This window comes from Pan troglodytes, chromosome 12, assembly GCF_028858775.2.
Source record: "Pan troglodytes isolate AG18354 chromosome 12, NHGRI_mPanTro3-v2.0_pri, whole genome shotgun sequence".
NCBI classification, from domain to species: domain Eukaryota; kingdom Metazoa; phylum Chordata; class Mammalia; order Primates; family Hominidae; genus Pan; species Pan troglodytes.
The window spans coordinates 109,882,705-109,903,395 of NC_072410.2; the positions used below are offsets into that span (position 1 = coordinate 109,882,705).

Genomic DNA, 20,691 nt, shown 5'->3' on the forward strand with positions numbered 1-20,691 from the left:
GTCCTAGATGGCATATTTATACAACAGAAGGCTGTTTCATCTACACCGACAATCTGTTGTTTAGTGTAGCCACCTTCATCAATGATCTTAGCTAGATCTTCTGGATAACTTGCTGCAGCTTCTACATTAGCACTTGCGACTTCACCTTGCACTCTTATGTTATGAAGATGATTTCTTTCCTTAAACATCATGAACCAACTTCTGCTAGCTTCCAACTTGTCTTCTGCAGCTGCTTCACCTCTCTCAGCCTTCATGGAATTGAAAATAATTAAGGTCTTGCTGTGGATTAGGCTTTGACTTAAGGGAATGTTGTGGCTGCTTTGATATTCCATCCAGACCACTAAAATGTTTGTCCTATCAGCAATAAGGCAACAGCCTTTTTGGCTTTCTTTTCATTTGTGTAGGTAACACTTTTATTTTCCTTCAAAAACTTTTCCTATGCATTCACAACTTGGCTAATGGTTTGGCACAAGAGGCCTAGCTTTTGACTTATTTCAGCATTTAACATGCCTACCTCACCAAGCTTAATCATTTCTAGCTTTTGATTTAAAGTGAGAGATTTTTGGCTCTTCCTTTCACTTAAACATTTAAAGGCCATTGCAGGGTTATTAATTGGCCTAATATCAATATTGTTGTGTCTCAGGGAATAGGGAGGCCAGAGGAGAGGGAGAGAGATGGGAAACAGCTGGTCAATGGAGCAGTCAGAACACATACAATGTTTATTAATTATATTTGATATCTTATACGGACATGCTTCCTGGTGCCCAAAAACAATTATAATAGTAATATCAAAGATCATTTATTACAGATCACAGGAGATATTAATAATAATAAAGTCTGAAATATTGAGAGAATTATCCAAATGTACAAAGAGGACATACAGTGAGCACATGCTCTTTGAAAAATGATTCCAATAGACTTACTCAACACAGAGTTGCCACAAACCTTAAATCTGTAAAACACACAATATCTGTGAATTGCAATAAGGTGGAGTGAAATGAAATAACACATACCTGTATTTAATAAGATTTATGAGTCACAAGTCCAGCAATATAATGTGAGCTGGAGCTCTAGATTTAAGAATTATTTATTTACATGTTAATAGAAGCCATGAGAATTATGATTTCATTCGATGTGATTCTGCTGAGCAGCAGTTCTCCTTTGAGTATTTCTGCCCCCTAGAGGATTAAAAAATAATAATAAATGGAGTGTTTTCTGAATTTTTTTTTTTAATTCCCCTGATGAGGAGAAGACATTTGTATCCTCTAACCAAAAGCAAGTGTGACATTGCAGCAAAGGGAAGAGAAACAAAAAACCAGGCTCATGAGTATTATAAAGTTCCAGTTAGGAGGGAAAAGTTCAACATGGTAACTATAGTTAATTTATTGTATACTTGAGAACTGCTGAGAGTAGATTTTAAGTGTTCTCAACACACAAAAATGATAAGTATGGGAGATAATGCAAGTATACCAAGTTAATCAGGTTGAATTAGACATTCTACAATGTATACATATTTCAAAACATCATGTTATGCACCATAAATATATTCAATAATTTTTATTTGTCAATTAAAAAAAATCATGGCCACATATAGTGGTTTGTGCCTATAATCCTGCACTTTGGGAGGCCAAGGCAAGAGGATCACTTGAGGCCAGGAGTTTGAGAGCAGCCTGGGCAACATAGTGAGACCTCATCTCTACAAAAAAATAAACACATTAGCAGAACATGGTGACATGTGCTTATATTCCTAGCTACTGACAAGGCTGAGGAAGGAGACTGTCTTGAGCCCAAGTCTAAGGCTGCAGTGAGCAATGAACACAGCCCTGCACTCCAGCCTGGATAACAGAGAGAGACCTTGTCTCTAAATAATAATAATAATAATTTTTAAGTAAAATAATGTTAGTTTATAAACTGTATCTATTTCTGTAATAAATCATCAGTGTGGTTATTAGTTTTATTCCTAAAGTTTACTTAAAAAAAAGCAAAATTCTGGCCGGGCGTGGTGGCTCATGCCTGTAATCAATCCCAACAATTTGAGAGGCCAAGGCGGGCTGCTCACGAAGTCAGGAGGTCGAGACCATCCTGGCTAACACGGGGAAACCCCGTCTCTACTAAGAATACAAAAAAAATTAGCCGGGCGTGGTAGCGGGCGCCTGTAGTCCCAGCTACTCGGGAGGCTGAGGCAGGAGAATGGCGTGAACCTGGGAGGCGGAGCTTGCAGTGAGCCGAGATCGCGCCACTGCACCTGGGTGACAGAGCGAGACTCCGTCTTAAAAAAAAAAAAGCAAAATTCTGTATTATTTTAAGGAGTTAGGAATAACAATCTTACTTATTTTTATTTATGCAGTACTAAAGATTATTATTGAAAAGGTAATTATTAAAATTCTGATTCTGATTATTTTCTTGAAATAACAAATTTTCCTGAAACAATGCGAAAAGGAGAGCTTTTGGATTTCACTTAGTGAACAAAGGTCGAATATCAAAGATATCCTGCTAGGCAGTAATGTAAGTGAAATATGTATTTATAAGTATATAGCCTAGGACCTAATTCATTTTTTAGATATAAATACAAAATGTGTTTTGTAAAATTATAATACACATTCTATTTTTCAGAATCTAAACTATGTGTATTAGAAAAAATTTTTATTTAGTTGTCGCTGGATACTCATGAAGTTATTGACTATTTTGGAGTATCATATCACTCACGGAGATGCTGCTTATGACATTTAAGTTACCAACGTAATATACCTTCATCAATTTGAATTTTTAGCTCTTACAGCACAAATATGAGAGAGATTTGAAATTTCTTTTGATGGACTTAGAAGGCACAATGATAAGGAATATACATAAAAAAGTACTATAAAGATTTTCTTTTGTATCTGAATTTCCAGTTGTGTTCAACTTGATTATGATACTCCCCATGAGGGTTTTATTCATGACTTCTCTGCAGCCTCCTGTATTATATTTTCTTTTTTCCAAGCCATTATTATCATCTTCTGCCTATTAAAGGATATTGTCTCCAAGTCTTTTCAAGTACTGGAAACTGAATTTTGGGATAAAAAATGTGTTGCCTGTGATAATTTATTACTTTATTCCATGCCATAAAATAGGGAATTACTCCAGCACTGAGTATCAGATTTCTTCCTTTTATCTTATTAGACTATCTAATATTGGTATGCATTGGTAATTTATATTGGTATGTTATTTCTACTGAAATTAAAGATAATTCCTTTTTTTAATATCATAGACAAATTAGTGAGGTTTGTATTGATTTAACATTGTTTTAAATCTAGTATCCAGCTATAGACTTAATTTCTTATTTCCTACACTACTTGATCACAATGTCTTCTCCTCATCTTAATTTTCTTAAATTTAAATATTTGCATTTTTGCCACATAAACTCTTTAAACTCCTTAATCCATTTTTCATGTGTCACCATTTTTATTTCAAAATCTTAACTGGTAAAACTATATCTCTCTTGACTTTCAACGACTATTTCGTAAAAAGAAAGTCAGTTTCAAACAGTCTATTTTTAAACAGGCATTAACGGATGTAATTCGTCCTTAGTGGTGTAGATAGCTTGTAAAATTTTATTTTCTTGGTAATTTTCAGAAGGCCATACCTACCCGTTTGAATCTTTAGTTTTTCAGGAGACTTGTTTTTGTCTGAGCAAGTGATTAAGGACAACCCTAAAATAGAGCAAATAAAAATATTATCACAATGGAATTGATTTTTATTGGTCACTGTTCAAAGAGATAATTGTATTCTGTTGGATTAAATCTCATATTCCAAATGTCATTTCCTATCAAAGCTAATTTCTCTGCTCTCTTTAGGGCACTGTGGACACTGGGCATTTCCACTGTAAATAAAGGAACAGCATGATTTCAGGGAGCGTTTCTGGTATAAAGCCTTTTCCTTTTTTTCAAGAATCAGAGAAATAAAAGGTAACCCTTATCCCATGAAGAAGAGCAGCCACACTTAAGATGACACAAATGACAAAGTATCATCTAAAGTTAAATTATCTGTTTGCTTATGAATTTTTCTGTTTCTGTTAATGATAGGGTTAGACTTTGTGTCCCCACCCAAATCTCATTTTGAATTACAATCTTCACAGTCCCCATAATTCCTACATGTCAAGGGAGAGACCAGGTGGAGTAATTGAATCATGGGAGTGGTTTCCCCCTTGCTGTTCTCGTGATATTTCTTCTCATGATATCTGATGGTTCTATAAGGGGCTCTTTCCTCTTTGCTCGGCACTTCTTCCTGCCACCTTGTGAAGAAGGTGCCTTTCTTCCCCTTCACCTTCCACCATCATTGTAAGTTTCCTTAGGCCTCCTCAGTCATGCTGAAATGTGAGTCAACTAAACCTCTTTCCTTTATAAATTACCCAGTCTTGGGAAGTTCTTTATAGCAGTGTGAAAATGAACTAATACAGTTACCCTCACTGTAATTTAAGCTATACATGGACAGGAAATGAGTTTTGTTTCCTGTTGTATTCTCAGCACCTAGAATTGTGTCTGGTACATAACAGGAATCCAATAAACATGTGGTTGAATGAAAAATTATTTACCAGATTAATTAGATAACATTAATGATATTGTGTGTGCCTTCTAACCTTTACAAGTTGAGAGAGTGTAAAAAACATGCAAACCAAAAACATAAGGAAATGGCAGGAGCAGTAACTAATTTGAAGACTTACCTTTCCTTATATCTGATACTAACTAGCTGTATAGTATGATATAAATGGTTTCTCCTTAAGAATTGGTTTTTCCATATAAAATAAAAGGATTAGAATAAATCAATATTTTAAAATATGTGAATACATAATTCCTTGAGTATTTAGTGAAATGTATGAACTATTTGTTCAGAGGGAAAGCACATCATACGCACAAAAATATGCAATGATTTTCAGGGGTCCTATGACCCCAGGTTATAAAAACAATATTTCCTTGAGCTTTAATATTTTAATAAATCTAGGATGCAAAAATTATCATCACGTTCCCCCACAATTCTTAGAGCTGTGAAAGACAGAATAGGCATAGGAACTCGTGTGGAAATTTGCCAAAAGTCAAACAGACTCATTCTAAAAAAAATCAATTCTTTCCACTATGCCATGCTTCTATTACATGCACTTCCACAAACACTGGATCTATATGGTATGATTAGCATGTCAGAGCAAAAACAGAATCTATCATGGCAATAGTATTTGCCTGTATATTCTTTTTCTTATTTGTATTTTTTAATTATGCGCAAAATATAGAAACACTGTGTTAGTTACCTAGTGGAGAAATTACTCCCAAGTTCAGTGGCTTAAAAAATAAACATTATCGCATAGACTCTGCAAGTCAGAAATCTGGAAATGGTTTAGCTAGGTCCTCTGCTTTGGGTTCCTTTACAAGGCTGCAATCAAGGACTCAGCCAGGCCCACAGTCATCTCAAGGTTCACTTGGGGTAGGACCTGCTTCCAAGCTCACCCCGTGGCTGTTAGCAGGATTTGGTTCCTTCAGGACTGTAAGCCTGAGGACCTCAGTTCCCTGCTGGCTATTGGACAGAAGCTTCCCTCAGTTCCTTGTCATGTCATCCTCCCTATCACAACCAGCATGTAGGAGAAGCCAGGGAGGACACCAGAAAACCACGATATTTTATAACCTAACCATAAAAGTGACACTTCATCACTTTGCCATTAAAAGCAACTTATTCTCCTCATCATGTTCAGTGCACACTCAAGAGTGTGAATGGTAGAAAGCTGGGATTATTGAAAACTATCTCTGAAGCTGCCCACCACAAGTATACTTGCATTACATTGATGTTTTTTAACTCAAATTTTGTAATTACTCTCAAGAAAACCTTGATTGATGAATGCATGTGGTATTTCAGAGAATGTGTTCATTTATTCCTTCAAAACCATTTAGTATTTGCCACACCTTGTGCCAGATACTCAGAAGAAACTGGGTATCTCACTCTTTGCCGTCACACAGCTCAGTTTCTGTATCAGGAAACAAATGTTTAACAAGCCCATGAACAATGCTGTAATGAGGGACATCTGTGTGATCAGAACCTTTCCATGTCAATGTATCCTCTTTGTGGTAACTTCGAAGTATGTGACTTGCTATTACCCCGGCATTAATTACATTTTTATGCTTAAAATTTGTTTTATTTGTTCAACCAAACTACAGTCAGTGAAATGTATGGACTATTTCTTCTGAGAAAAAAACACATTGTATGCACAAAAATATACAGTGATCTTCAGGGGTCCTATGACCCCAGGTTATAAAAACAATATGTCCTTGAGCCTTAATATTTTAATAAATTTAGGAATTTAATAAATACATTTAATACACCTACTCCATTATAGTAAAATGGAAAAAGGAACACGAGAACAAATTAGTAAAATTATAACACTGTGATACAAGTCTGGCGCACACACACACACACACACACACAAGGAATGGTCACATCCTTTCTCGAGATCAATAAGGAAAGGTTTTCATAGGGAAGGTGGAGTCAGGTTTGATTCCTGAAAGTTAATATCCCGGCTGTATGGCTGGATGTCTGTTTGGTGGTACCATTTAGCAAGGCAAGGAAGACATTAAAAGAAGCGGATTTAGATGTAGTATGAAGTATTATCTTAATATTGCATTGGTCAGGGTTTAATTGAAGAAAAAAAAAGGATCCACACTAGTTAAAACAAAACAGGATTTAATAAAGGTAATTAGGTTCTTGCAAAATTCCTAGAAGAAGCTGGCTCTAAGCTGAGGTACATGAGGACAACTTTAGAAGGGAGAAAGACAAATGTCCTTTCCTGTGTATCTCTAGAAACACCACGCTACCAAATTTGCACCATTTTCACATCTGTGATGGTCATTTTAAAGAAGTCTGGGAAATAAGGTCTTTGGTTCCTTTGATTCTGCTAAAAGGGAATTGAAACGTAGGAGCCATTCTCAGCATTAGTCTCTCTCCTCTCTCTCTTTCTCTCTCTGTCTTTTTCATTTGTGTCAATTTGAGAAGTATAAGTACAGTTTTGTGGCATAGATATATTACATAGTCATGAAGTCTGGGCTTTAGTGTAACCATTATCCAAATAATGTGTACTGTACCCATTAAGTAATTCTTCACATTTTAATTTTGAATATGTAGTTTGCAGTGCCTGTGGGACTCCCTTGTGGAGATGCCCCACAAGCATTGGATATGCAGGTCTAAATTCCAGAGACAACAGAGGAGTAAGACATCTGTGGGCTGCTGAAACTCTGAAAATATGTATCACTCGGAAAGAGGGTGAGAAGAAAGAATAAAGGCTCCTAATACCTATTTGGCTACTATATGTTCATTTTAGAAAAAAGCCAAAAACATTAGAAACTCAAAGTTGCCAAGTACCAATTAGAAATCGTTTCACCTTTTATGTGATATTTGAATTTGATTGTCAGCTTCTGGGCTTAACTGATGAGTAATTACATTGTACTAAATAGATCCTCAATGTACCTAGCCCATTGCAGACAGCGCTGTGTGATACTTCTGTTAGGTGGAGTCGAAATCATCCTCCTCATAACTTTCACTCTCTTTTTTATTCCTGCACTTTGGAGTTTTTCAGAATATGTTTGCGTCAATTTCCTTCAAAGGTCAACCAGAAATTGAAGGGAGTTCATAAGTCTCTGATTTGGATCACAAGCCTTTAGTTCCTTTGAATGCTTGGCAAAAATGTTTGTGAAGAGACAGAGATCTTGGAGGAATCTATTTCCAGTTGCTCTGTGGGTTTCCAGTGCTTTGAAGGGCGGTATGAAGCCTGACCACTGCCACTCTTTCTTCCCCACCTCCACCTCCCCATACCCTCCCAGGGCATCTACCTCCCTCCAAGGTGGCGGCCCAGGTGCCACCTCTGCTCGCCTCAGTGGGTCAGTCATGCCACAGACTGGTCTGTACATTTTCTTCCATGACCTTTCAGAAAAAATCTTGCCATTTTCTCGCCTCATTTCTCTCCTGAAGTGTGTCCTTCCCTGGACAACATCAGAGGGCTTAGAGAAAATCTGATGCCTGTAAGTGAGCGGCCTCAGGGCCAGAGATGAATGAAAATACAAAGAAATAGATCTCAGGACCCCATGTTAAGGATACGATTTTTGGTTTTCAAAATATGGCTAGGAAGTTTCAAGCAAACCTAAGTACCTGGTGCTAACAGTAGGCACAGCAAGAAAAGGCAGCTATAAAGGTCTAGAAAGCAGAGTGATATTAGGCCACATTTCATTAAAAGGAATTGTTTTGCAAAGGCAATTCTGTAGCATGGTAAAACCAACTATATTTTTAATCTACCATGCCCTGTAGGTACTATGCTAGATCCTTCACTTACGGGTTTTATTTAATACTTAACAGGAGAATAGTCATTATTTTCCCTTTAATGTAAAGAAGAAAACTAAAACTCACATAAGTTAAGTAACATGTTGTAATAGTCTGTTCTCACACTGCCATAAAGATACTACCTGAGACTGGGTAATTTATAAAGAAAGTAGATGTAATTGACTCACACAGTTCAACATGGCTGGGGAGGCCTCAGGAAACTTACAATCATAGTGGAAGGTGAAGGGGAAGCAGGCACCTTCTTCACAAGGTGACAGAAGAGAAAGAGAGAGCAGGGGAAACTGCCACTTTTAAAACCATCAGACCTCCTGAGAACTCCCTCATTATCACAAGAACAACAAGGGGAAAACCGACCCCATAATCCAATCACCTCCCACCAGGTCTCACCCTCAATGTGTGGGGATTACAAATTGATGTGAGATTTAGATGGGAACACAGAGCCAAACCATATCACAGTTACCTGTATTAACTAAGTACTTAATTCTGACAGTGTTCTGGATGGCATAGCATGCTGAGAGGCAAGGTGAGGTGCTAGGCTCAGATCCTTTTTGGGCTGTTCTATTGCTGAGTGGATTAATATGACCAGGGTTAAGATCCAACATAAATTCTTACGATGCTTTCATTTTACTTTATTTTCTTCAGGTCAGAAAATAGGTTTAGCTTTTCCCTGTCCTTGCATCTATAAATCTCTACCCAAAATGTAGAGATTGTAATAAGTGCCAGGTGATTAACTTGTTAAGACAATTAGGGTATTGTTTAGGAAATGTGGGTTGCATTCTCAATTCTTTGGAGATTGGCTACCTGCTTATTGATTTAAAGACTATTATCATTTCAAGAGATCTAGAGTCCAGTGACCTTGACCCAGTTCCTGTTAGCAATTTTTAATTTGCCGATGAAAAACCTGAGACCCAGAATGATGAAATGATGAGGTGCTTTGTCAAAGTCATTGAACAGATTAGTAAAAGAAAATAGGCCAGAATTTGGAACTATGGAAACTTATATCCAAACTTATCCCTCCATTTGAACTAGAGACTTTTGTTCCTTTCTGAGAAATGGGGTTAAAACATTACCCATAGGTAAACATTTGGTCACATGGCCAGCAGCTGGTTTACACTGACTATTAAGCAGTGATCTCTGCTCTCTCTTAGAAACTTGAATTCCTAAAAGGCGGTTGCAGGACTTACTCATTTTCCTGTATCATATTCTTCCATCATCTTTTTCCTGAATGGGATATTAGACCACTTGGAAATTTTTTACAGATGCATATTGTATCCATGTGTGCAATACAAGCCCTGCTTCAAATATGTATGTACATTGGCAACCTCTTCTGTTCCTTTCAGGAAGTTGAAAACAGATGTTTCAATTAAACTAGTAACTGTGCTTCTGTATTTGTGTCTGGAATTCAAAAAACTTCCATCCAGTGGATTAAAGTCACATTCATACAATTTACCTGATGAAGTGGGAGAATAACATATTTGATATATTCAGAAATATTTTGTCATTGGAAGGTATTTTTCATTTACCTAAAAAGGTATTTGAAAAGATATGTATGAACCAAGGACTGAAATTCCACTTTGCCCAATTATTATACTTTAACAAATATCTCCTGCTCTAAATCATTAGGACTGCTATGGACTGAATATTTGTGTCTTCTCTCCAGAAATTCATATGTTGAAATCTTCATCACAATGTGAGGATATTAGGAAGTGGGGTCTTTGGGAGATAATTAGTCCATGAAACTGAAATCATCATGAATGGGATTAGTGCTCTTATAAGAAGATGCTAGAAAGCTAGCTATCTCTCTCTATGTCATATAAGCATACACAGGATGGGTGTCTATAAACCAGAAATGGGGTACTCACCAGGACCCTAACAATGCTGGCACCCTGTCCTTAACCTTCTAGCTTCCAGAACTATAAGAAATAAATTTGTGTTGTTTAAGACACCCAGTTTATGATATTTTTAGAACAGCCTGTGCTAAGACAAGGACTTATTGATATGCCATATCATATTGCTTGCTAATGCCTTCCAGGTAGCCTCCTTTGTCTACATAGGAAGATGCCAATCTTCTTATACATCAATAAACCATGTTTGTTTCTTGTAATCTTCAGGAACTATCATAGTAAATAATTTATTTTTATACTGGGTGTTCACCGAATACCTCCTTTTTTCATTTCAGTGAGCATTTGTTATCTATTACATTCCAGGCTCTTAGAAAGTAAAATTAAGTAAAAATTGGTTCCCGCCTTCAAAGAGCTCCTATTTTTATGAAGGGTACATACATGGACTCGGCAGTATACAATATAATAAATGTACATTCTACAGACTATCATTGATCGTCTCTACGTATACCAGACTTTATGTTAGAGGTTAGAAATACAAATATTAATAGAATTCAGCCTCTGCCCGGGAGGCAAGAGGCACTCTCCAGGAGTGCCCAGTTTCCTGTTTTCTCCCTCTTTCAGTCCAGTGAGAGAGACATGATGGCCCAGCTTGAAAAAGAAATTGAGGATAGCAAGTGTAACATACCAAGCATTCCACAAGCAGGTAAGTTACAGCACATATTGGAATTCCGGCCTCCTGATTTCCTCTTTATCGCTTGCCAACCCTCTTCGTCAGCATTTGACATGGGAACTCTGCGCTACAAGATAATAGGTTCATACTAGGCCTGGAGGGGCTGGAGGCTTAATGAAGGGGAGGGCAGGATATAGCTGTGGAAACCTGCTCTGTCTTTATATTCTAACGTCCTCTCTTTCACTCTTCTGTTAGTGAGAAAGAGAGATCTGTAAAAAAATATGTGCTGTTACCCAGCTTCCACACCCTAATGAGAACAGCAACCCACTCCTCCCCTAGGGGCTCAACTCAGTCTTTCTGCTTATTAGGTTTGTTTTTACTTAAAAAAAAAAAAAAGTGTGCCTGCAGCTTGTTTTCATCTCATAAAGACTGGTAGAACACCATGAAAATTGGCATTCATTTTTCACCTGATGATTTTATTGGCCACTATGTTTTAATCTAACATTGACACTTTGCTTGCTTCTGTTCTCTTCTCTTGACCTTGCCTTTTATTTGATCTGAAATAACCCAATTAAATTAGCTTGGCACTTGCTGTTCTGCAGTAAAGCACACCGAGGCTTTGCTGGTGATACTGGGATCTGTTATTTGTTTCAGTTGTTCACAGTTAAGCCTAAGTCCTCTCTGTCTTCAAAATGTAAGAGAGGCCATTCCGTCATTCATTCATTCATTCATTCTACAGACTTTCATTGATCATCTCTATTTATAACACACTTTATGTTGGAGGTTAGAGATACAGATTTTAATAGAATTCATTCCATGCCTGGAAGGAGCCAGAATGAATATGGTATAGAGTGATGAGTGCTTGAACAGAGGTGCACAGACTGTGCTATCAGGGCACAGAGAAGGTAGCAAGAAAAAGTACATGGAAAACTAGGTTTTATGGAAGAAAAGGAATCTGAGGTAATGTATTGAAGAATAATGAATCAGATGATGGTGAGAAGATGGCCTTTTCAGGTCAAGAATGGGATGTGCAAAGGCACAGATGCATGAACATGTCAGTGTATTCAGAGACTGATGTGGTGTGTGGTCACCTAGAGGTGAAGGCGGCATAGGGTGAGCAAAGTGAGAAGGGTCTGCTTGGGAAGGTAAGGAGCAAATAAAAGAATTTGAAAGCAGGCTGAGCAGGTAGGTGGACATTTACCCTGAAGGCCAGTGGATCCGATGCGAGAGTCCATGTGCTGATGTTGAGAGTTCATAAGCTACCCGAAATGTCATATATTTTGCCTACATACGCGTATTATGTGTTGGGAAGAGGGAGAAAGGAAGATGACCTACAAAACTGTGATGAACTATTCAAAGACTTTTTTTGCCCCAAATAATTTGAAGCCATTTCTGGAGGAAACAATGCACCATTGTAGAGTGTTAAGATGATGAGAAAATGATTAATTGAAGTGCTTGAGAAATTCTTAATATGCAATCAAATTATTTGCTTCCTGTGTCTTTAATGTAAATAAGTGTAATTGTTGTTTTCGTAGTGTGCAGAAAAATACTTATTGTGATCAGTCAGAAAAATTTGAAGATTTTTGACCAGCTATACAGACTCCTTCTTAACTTTTGGCAACTTTGTTTGCTTCCAAAATTGGTCATCTGGGAAATTTTGAAATAGGTATTATTTGAAAACAAAGCACTCTATTTGAAAGTGCTTGCTGACTCTTGCCCATAGGCAGCATGGCATTTCAGGCAAGGGTGTGTCGCAAGGTCTCTGGGTCTGTGAGCCATGGCTCTGAATAAAACATGGAGTGGCTGACGCATTCACTGGCATTAGCCTCATCTTTTCCATATTCATAGCTTCTACACAATTTTTAAACAAATGCCTGTGTTTTCATCATGAGCAAAAACGCAGTCTGGAAGCCCCCTTGGGAGCTTATGCAAGAGGTTTACACAGGATTTGAACCTTGAACCTTTTCTACATCTACACTGCATGAATGATGTAAATTCTCCACAGTTTGGGGAAAATGTGATGCACATCAGTAACAATTACCATTTTGGTCACAAAATAAATGATATATTTTTCTGATAAATGAGTGAAGCAAAATATCCAACAGTCACTACTCTGTGAGACTTGATTCAGAGAGAAAGTGATGGCTATCTATATTTCAAATGACATATTTAATAGAAAGAACAAAAAAGGAGACCCTATGACCTGGCAATCTTGGGATTTGACAGACACATTTCAGAGCCTTAGTTACAACCTAGCGTAGTTAAATGAAATTGAGGTCTAGGTTTCATTATTGGATGTTAGAAGTTAAATTGCAGGTAAATAAATATACAAATTGGAATAAAAAGGGCAATGCCCCAGGCAACTGAAGTTAGGCTTACTAAGTGCAAGTGCTTTTTTTCTAAGTATGATCTTACTTAAATCCCACAATAGCCCCATAAGGTTTTCATTATGTTTTACTTCCTTTTAAAGATTAAGAAAAAAAAAAAAAAAAAGAAGACCCAGTAAGTGGCTTTCTCAATTTAGTCAGTGATAAACGTGGATTCTGTGTGTTAGTTTGGTAATGATTATTGTTATAGCAAAATTCCCAAATTGCAATGACTTATCAAAATAGAAGTTAATTTCTCCCTCCTGGAGAGTCCAACATAGATGTACCTTGGTGGTCAGAGAGTCTTCACCGTCTTAATTCTGGGATTTGGTTCTTTCTAACTTGTACCTGATCCATGCCCAAGTCTATGAAGTTCCTGACTTCTAGCCAGGGCACGGGGAGGTGGGGAAGGCTTACCCATTTTGCAATATTACAGTGCTGAAAACTGTCACATCAGCTTGCTTAGAAGCAGGAAGGGTTTTACAATATTGTTCCATTCTGGGCAAGCACTTCCCAGAAACAACTGCATACTATAGAACAGTAGTTGACAGTTTTGGTAGACAATTTGTTGTCTCTGTTAAAGTTTCTGCCCCTAGTTCAGTTTATTGTATGAAGTTAGTGGTATTCAATGCAATCAGATCCAAATCCGTTTTATAATAAATAGTTGAATACTTTCTTTGTTATCTGGAATTATAATGGATAAGTTATACTACCTACTTATATACAAGTTTTCAAAAACTAAGTAGAATTTTTCATGTAACATAAAAAAAGTAACAGGCAGTTATGACAAATAATAGATGTTTTAAGACATGAATACTGAAAAATAACCACCCTAAAAGATAAAATGTATTAGATATTTGTGCATAAGTATAGAATCACTGTATATGTGATAGCGACAAACACAAACTGACTTCTGTTTTGTATTAGATATTCAAATTTCATTTGCACTGATGCCTTTGTTTACATGATTTTTCCAATAGAGCACAGCAAGTCTTAGTAAAGTTTCAAGAAAAATAATTTACAATCTTCCCTCAGTACAGAAAAGAAGTATCTTCATGTATTGCATATTAAAACCATGAAAACATTACTTTGTACTTATATGTAAAATGAGGTTGGGTTTTTATTCCTAAATAATTATAACTGTTTTTTTTGTTTGTTTGTTTTACCTACATGAATGGGCGAATGGTTGAGGGCAGCAGTGTGTTTAGTAGTTTCACAATTGGCAACCCAGTCCTGTCTTTGGCCCATTAAATTTGAATAATGTCTTACCGATTATTGTGAACAACAGAGGGATCGTCCAAAATTTACAAAATGCTACCCAGAGAAGTCATATTGCTTTCTTGAGTTTATATATATATATATACACACACACACATATATACACATACATATATATGTATATATGTATATGTATGTATATATATACAGAGAGAGAGAGAGAGAATCATTTTAGATTTACAGAAAAATCATGAAAATAGTACTAAAAGTTCCTATAGACCCACAACCAATTTCCCCCATTAGCGACATATCCTCATATGGTACCCGAGTCACAATTATGAGCTAAAAATGGATATATAATTATTCATTAAGTCCAAGTTTGTTCAGATTTCCTGATTTTTGATAACCTAGAAAGTTTTCAGTACTCGTGAGGTTATTTTGTAAAATGTCCTTCAATTAGATTTACCTGATATTTTCCTCATTATTAGACTTGGATTATGTGATTTGGGGAGGAAGACCATGAAGGTAAACTGCCCTTCTCATCACATCGTATGAACGATGCCTGCTGTCACCATGACTGCTCACTCTTGATGTTGACCTTGCTCACTTAGCTGAAATAGTGTTGGTCGAGATTCCTCACTAAAGTAACTCTATTTTCTTTTTTCCCTACTGTACTGTTGGAAATGAAGTCACTAAGTACAAGTCCAGGCTTAAGGAGCAGGGAGTTATGCTTTACCACTTTGAGGGAGAGGATCAACATAAATTATTTGGGGCTTTTCTGCATGGAAAATCTCGCTCTTCTCTGTGTTTTTTAAGCTTATTCAATCATTTATTTATATGTACTTATATGAATATATATCCATAAGTACATACTGATATACATAAAGATTTAAAAATGTTAAAATATAAAAGTTAAATATAAATAATAAATTAAAAAGAAATACATTTGGGAATCAGAGAGGAGAGACAATTTGGTTTATATAATTCAAACTATTTAATTTTGTTTTTCAAATTGAGTTTTGGCCATTGTTGCTCTCTCAGTTAGTGTTTTGTTTTGTTTTGTTTTGTTTTGTTTTGTTTTGTGAGATAGAGTATTGCCCTGTCACCCAGGCTGGAGTGCAGTGGTGCAATCTTGGCTCACTGCAACCTCTGCCTCCCAGGCTCAAGCAATTCTCCTGCCTCAGCCTCCCAAGTAGCTGGGATTGCAGGCATGCACCACCATGCCCAGCTGTTTTTTTTATTATTTTTATTTTTAGTAGAGACAGGGTTTTGCTATATTGGCCAGCCTGTTCTCAAACTTCTGGCCTCAAGTGATCCACCAGCCTCGGCCTCCCACAGTGCTGGGATTACAGGCTTGAGCCATCACAACTGGCCTCAGTTGACTTTTTTTTTTTTAAATATATATACCCACAATATTGTGGGCTCTTCTTCTCCCCCCTCCTTTTTTTTTCTGAGAACTCTCTTATTTACTGATGCTACAAGATGCTCCAGGCTCATCCTGTATATTTTTTGACTAAGTCCTGGAATCAGCCATTTCTCCAAGGAGCCGTAGTTTCTTTCACTGGAGAATCAAATCAAAAACCAAAATCTGTATGCTAGGTGTCCTCATTGCTACTGAGAGTCATGACTTCTAGGTCCTCTTTCATGACAATTCAAAAACATAAATGTGTGTATATTCACCCCTTGTGTATACACACATATCTTTATTTTTATATGTAACCATTTATATTTATCTAAACAGGAGTTCTTACTGATGTTGGCAACTCTACTCCATTACCACATAGATCAGCTTAACATTCTCCTCCTGCTTGTCTTAACCTCTCCCTGAAACAGTGAGAAACATGGCTTGCACTGTCTTCCATCCATTTACTTAATTATTCAATTCCGGCATAAATGTACAGTGGTGTCAGAATTGTTAACCTGTACTCCTGGGGGAAACAACTTTTCAACTAGAATACATAGCTTTTTACAGTTATTTTTTGCCTTTAGTCTTACAGATTTCTCTCACCCTCTTCAGTGTGGTTATTTCATACATTTAAACTACAGTTAGGTTATTTTGTCAAAGTTCCATTCTTAAATCCTTCATTTTCTTTGTTTTTTTTTAGTTGACATGCACTAAAGTTTGCTCTCTATGCTATCATTTCAATAGGTTTCTACAAATGCGTTGTGTTATTTATCTACTATTAACTTACTGTAAACAATAGTTCACTACCTAAAAAAAAAAAAAAAAAAAAAAGAAGTCCTTTGCTTCACCTATCAACCCTTGAAAATTAGTGGTCTTTTTATAGTGCCTATAGTTTTCCTTTTCCATAATGTCATATGAATAGAATCATAAATTATGTAGTCTTTTCAGATTGGTGTCTTCACTTAGCAATGTGCATTTAAGATTCCTTTATGCCTTCATGTGGCTTGATAGTTTATTCCGTTTTGTAACTTAATAGTATTCTGTTGTATAGATGAAGCATTTGTTTATCTATTCTCCTACTGAAGGACACCTTTGTTGTTTTCAGTTTTTGATGATTATCAAAGAACTGCTATAAACCGTCGTATGTAGGTTTTGTGTGTCAGTGTAAGTTTTTCAATCAGTTGAGTAAATTCCTGGAAGTGAAATTGCTTTATTGTATGGTAAAACTATGTTTAGCTTTAGTGCGACAAGGACAAACTGTTTTCAAAGTGGCTGTGCCATCTAGCCTTCTCACTAGCAAGGGATTAGTTATAAAATCATAATAATAGTCCACATTCAGTATTCTCAACTGAGATATTAATGTACTTGGGTAGAGCAATTAGTTTTAAATTTCAAGACTGTCTTGCACATTGCAAGAAGTTTAGCATTCCTGAGCTCCTGGTGCGAAATGCCAGTGGACCCTCAATCACTGTTACAACCAAAAGCCCCCTCAATATCGTTTAATGTTCTCAAGCAGAGGGGAGATGTACCACCACATGATAAACTGCATTGACCTCTATAAAGAGTTTATAATAAATTTGAAAAGCTTATGTCATAATAAGAAAAATTAAAGATACAAAATTAGCTCTTCAATGAAAAAAAGGTGTCCAGATTATATTAAAAGCTGAAATAAAATATATTAACATATCAAGGAAAATCAGCTCTATATGTTGGACTATGAGTAAATTGGTACCAGTAGAGTCAGGTATTGCTGAAAAGATACCCAAAAATGTGGAAGCGACTTTGGAACTGGCTAACAGGCAGAGCTTGGAACAGTTTTGAGGGCTCAGAAGAAGATAGGAAAATGTGTGAAAGTTTCGAACCTCCCAGAGACTTGTTGAATGGCTTTGACAAAAATGCTGATAGTGATATGAACAATAAGATCCAGGCTGAGCTGGTCTCAGATGGAGATGAGGAACCTGTTGAGAACTGGAACAAAGGTGACTCTTGTTATGTTTTAGCCAAAAGACTGGGGCAGTTTGTCCCTGCCCTAGAGACTTGTGGAACTTTGAACTTGAGAGAAATGATTTAGGATATGTGGTGGAAGAAATTTCTAAGCAGCAAAGCATTCAAGAGGTGACTTGGGTGCTGTTAAAGGCATTCAATTTTAAAAGGGAAACAGCATAAAAGTTCAGAAATTTTGCAGCCTGATGATGCAGTAGAAAAGAAAATCCCATTATTTTTGAGAGGAAATCCAAGCCAGCTGCAGAAATTTGCATAAATAGCAAGGAGCCTAATGTTAATCCCAAGACCATGGGGAAAATGTCTCCAGGCCGTGTCAGAGAACTTCACAGCAGCCCCTCCCATACAGGCTCAGAGGCCCTGGAGGAAAAAGTGATTTAGTGAGCTAGGCCCAGGGTCCCTGTGTTGTGTGCAGCCTAGGGACATGTACCCTGTGTCCCAGATGCTCTAGCCATGGCTGAAAGGGGCCAATGTAGAATTTGGGCTGTGGCTTCAGAGGGTGGACCCCCAAGGCTTGGCAGGTTCTACATGGTGTTGAGCCTGCCGATGCACAAAAGTCAAGAATTGAGGTTTGGGAACCTCCAATGCCTGGATGCCCAGGCAAAAGTTTTCTGCACGGGTGGGGCCCTCATGGAGAACCTCTGCTAGGGCAGCATGGAAGGGAAATACGGAATCAGAGCCCCCACACAGAGTCCCTACTGGGGCATTGCCTAATGGAGCTGTGAGAAATTGGCCACCATCCTCCAGACCCCAGAATGGTAGATCCACTGACAGCTTGCACCATGTGCCTGGAAAAGCCACAGACACTCAATGCCAGCCTGTGAAAGCAGCAGGGAGGGAGGCTGTACCCTACAAAGCCACAGGGGCTGAGCTGCCTAAGACCATGGGAACCCATCTTTTGCATCAGTGTGACCTGGATGTGAGACCTGGAGTCAAAGGAGATCATTTTGGAGCTTTAAAACTTGACTGCCCCGCTGGATTTCAGACATGCATGAGGCCTGTAACCCGTTTGTTTTGGCCAATTTCTCCCACTTGGAACAACTGTATTTACTCAATACCTGTACCCCCATTGTATCTAGGAAGTAATTAGCTTGTTTTTGATTTACAGGCTCATAGGCAGAAGGGATTTGCCTTATCTCAGATGAGACTTTGGACTGTGGACTCTTGAGTTAATGCTGAAATGAGTTAAAACTTTGGGGAACTGTCAGAAAGGCATGATTGGTTTTGAAATGTGAGGACATGAGATTTGGAGGGGCTGGGGCAGAATGATATGGTTTGGCTGTGTCTCCATCAAAATCTTGACTTGAATTGTATCTTCCAGAATTCCAATGTGTTGTGGGACCTAGGGGGAGGTAATTGAATCATGGGGGCCAGCCTTTCCCGTGTTATTTTCATGATAGTGAATAAGTCTCATGAGATCTGATTGGTTTATCTGGGGTTTCTGCTTTGCTTCTTCCTCATTTTCTCTTGCCACCACCGTGTAAGAAGTGCCTTTCATGTCCCACCATGATTCTGAGGACTCCCCAGCCATATGGAACTGTAAGTCTAATTAACTTTCTTTTTCTTCCTGGTTTCCAGTATGTCTTTATCAGCAGTGTGAAAACAAATTAATACAATAACTAATTTTTTCCTTATTTACTCTCTTTTAATTTTTGTTTTGTAATTAGTGTACAGGAAGTACTCTTTTAAGAGAAAAACAAAGAATTATTCAAAAATGATTCTATAGCAAAATAATTCAGTTTATTATATTGTGTGGATTGTGAACAGCTCTTTCTGAGAGAGGGATGTTCATATGTTTTAGACATTCTTCCATTCTTTTTCTGAATCAAGGCCAGTGTTCTCGTATACTCTGTTTGATTGAAAATGGTGACAGGACAAAAACGAGAGACAGGGAAAATGGCAGAAAACAACCAGAAGGATTTTTCTCCCCCATGTTCTGTGTGTGCTTCCAAATGGATTCTGCAAGGATAACAGATGATCTCAACTGACTGTACCTTTCTTTCTCCAATTGTTTTGAATCTCCAATTGCAATTTAAAACACCAGAGCTTTCTGTTTAAGATATAAATTTTCTTCATGTTATATTTCAGAAAGGGAAAAAATGAGTAAAGTTAACAATATAAGGCATGTTGAGAGGAGAAGACTCTTTAAAACTGTTTTAACTTCTCATAAGACAGGTAATTTTAGCATAAGACATTTTGCCTGGCAACAGTTACCAGTGGATTTGAATGTTAAGGGAGATGTTGTAGAATATCATATCCTGGCTATTTTCCCCTCACTGATGAAAACTAGTTGAAGACATTTACAAGAGCAAAATGATGTCTGTAGGGACTGCTAAGAACATTTTCAGCTGAGCTTAGGGGGAAAAACGTACTTTTGTGCCAGACAGATCTAAGTTACAAACCCGTCTCAACTTCTTTCTAGCTCTATGCCCTCAGACAAGTGAGTCAATCGTCAATCTCTCTGTGCCGCAATTTCCTTATCATACAATGAAGATTCTGACTGGTTATTGAAAAAATTAAATACGTAAGATTTCTAACACCCTTGAAGACATATTTAACATATTAATATTTTCCAGGACCTGAAGTTAAGAGAAGGAATTAATTTAAGTCAGCATCAAACCAATGTTTGCTGCTCTTTTGCTCACTGGCTTTTAAGAAATTGAGTATTTTCTTACTTTAAAAGAGGAAAATAAATCATATTGTAATCACCTTATATGTTTATCAGATATCTATTGCTTTATAACTAGTCACCCTAAAAGTTAGTGGCTAATAACAAAAATCCATTTATTGTTTCTCATGATTCTGTGGGTTGGCTGAAACATTCTGCTCAACTTGCCTGGG

General features: G+C 37.3%; 1 long non-coding RNA gene across 1 annotated transcript in view; it reads right to left on the reverse strand.

Moving 5' to 3' along the window:
* Window positions 1–1,097: 1,097 nt before the first annotated feature.
* LOC104004884 (uncharacterized) overlaps window positions 1,098–20,691 on the reverse strand; it is a 61,969-nt gene continuing 42,375 nt past the window's right edge. The window contains exons 2-3 of the long non-coding RNA XR_001715272.3: window positions 3,627–3,689; window positions 1,098–1,178 (exon numbers count right to left, since the gene is read on the reverse strand). This is a non-coding gene — a long non-coding RNA (uncharacterized LOC104004884). The remainder of the gene's footprint in view (window positions 1,179–3,626; window positions 3,690–20,691) is intronic.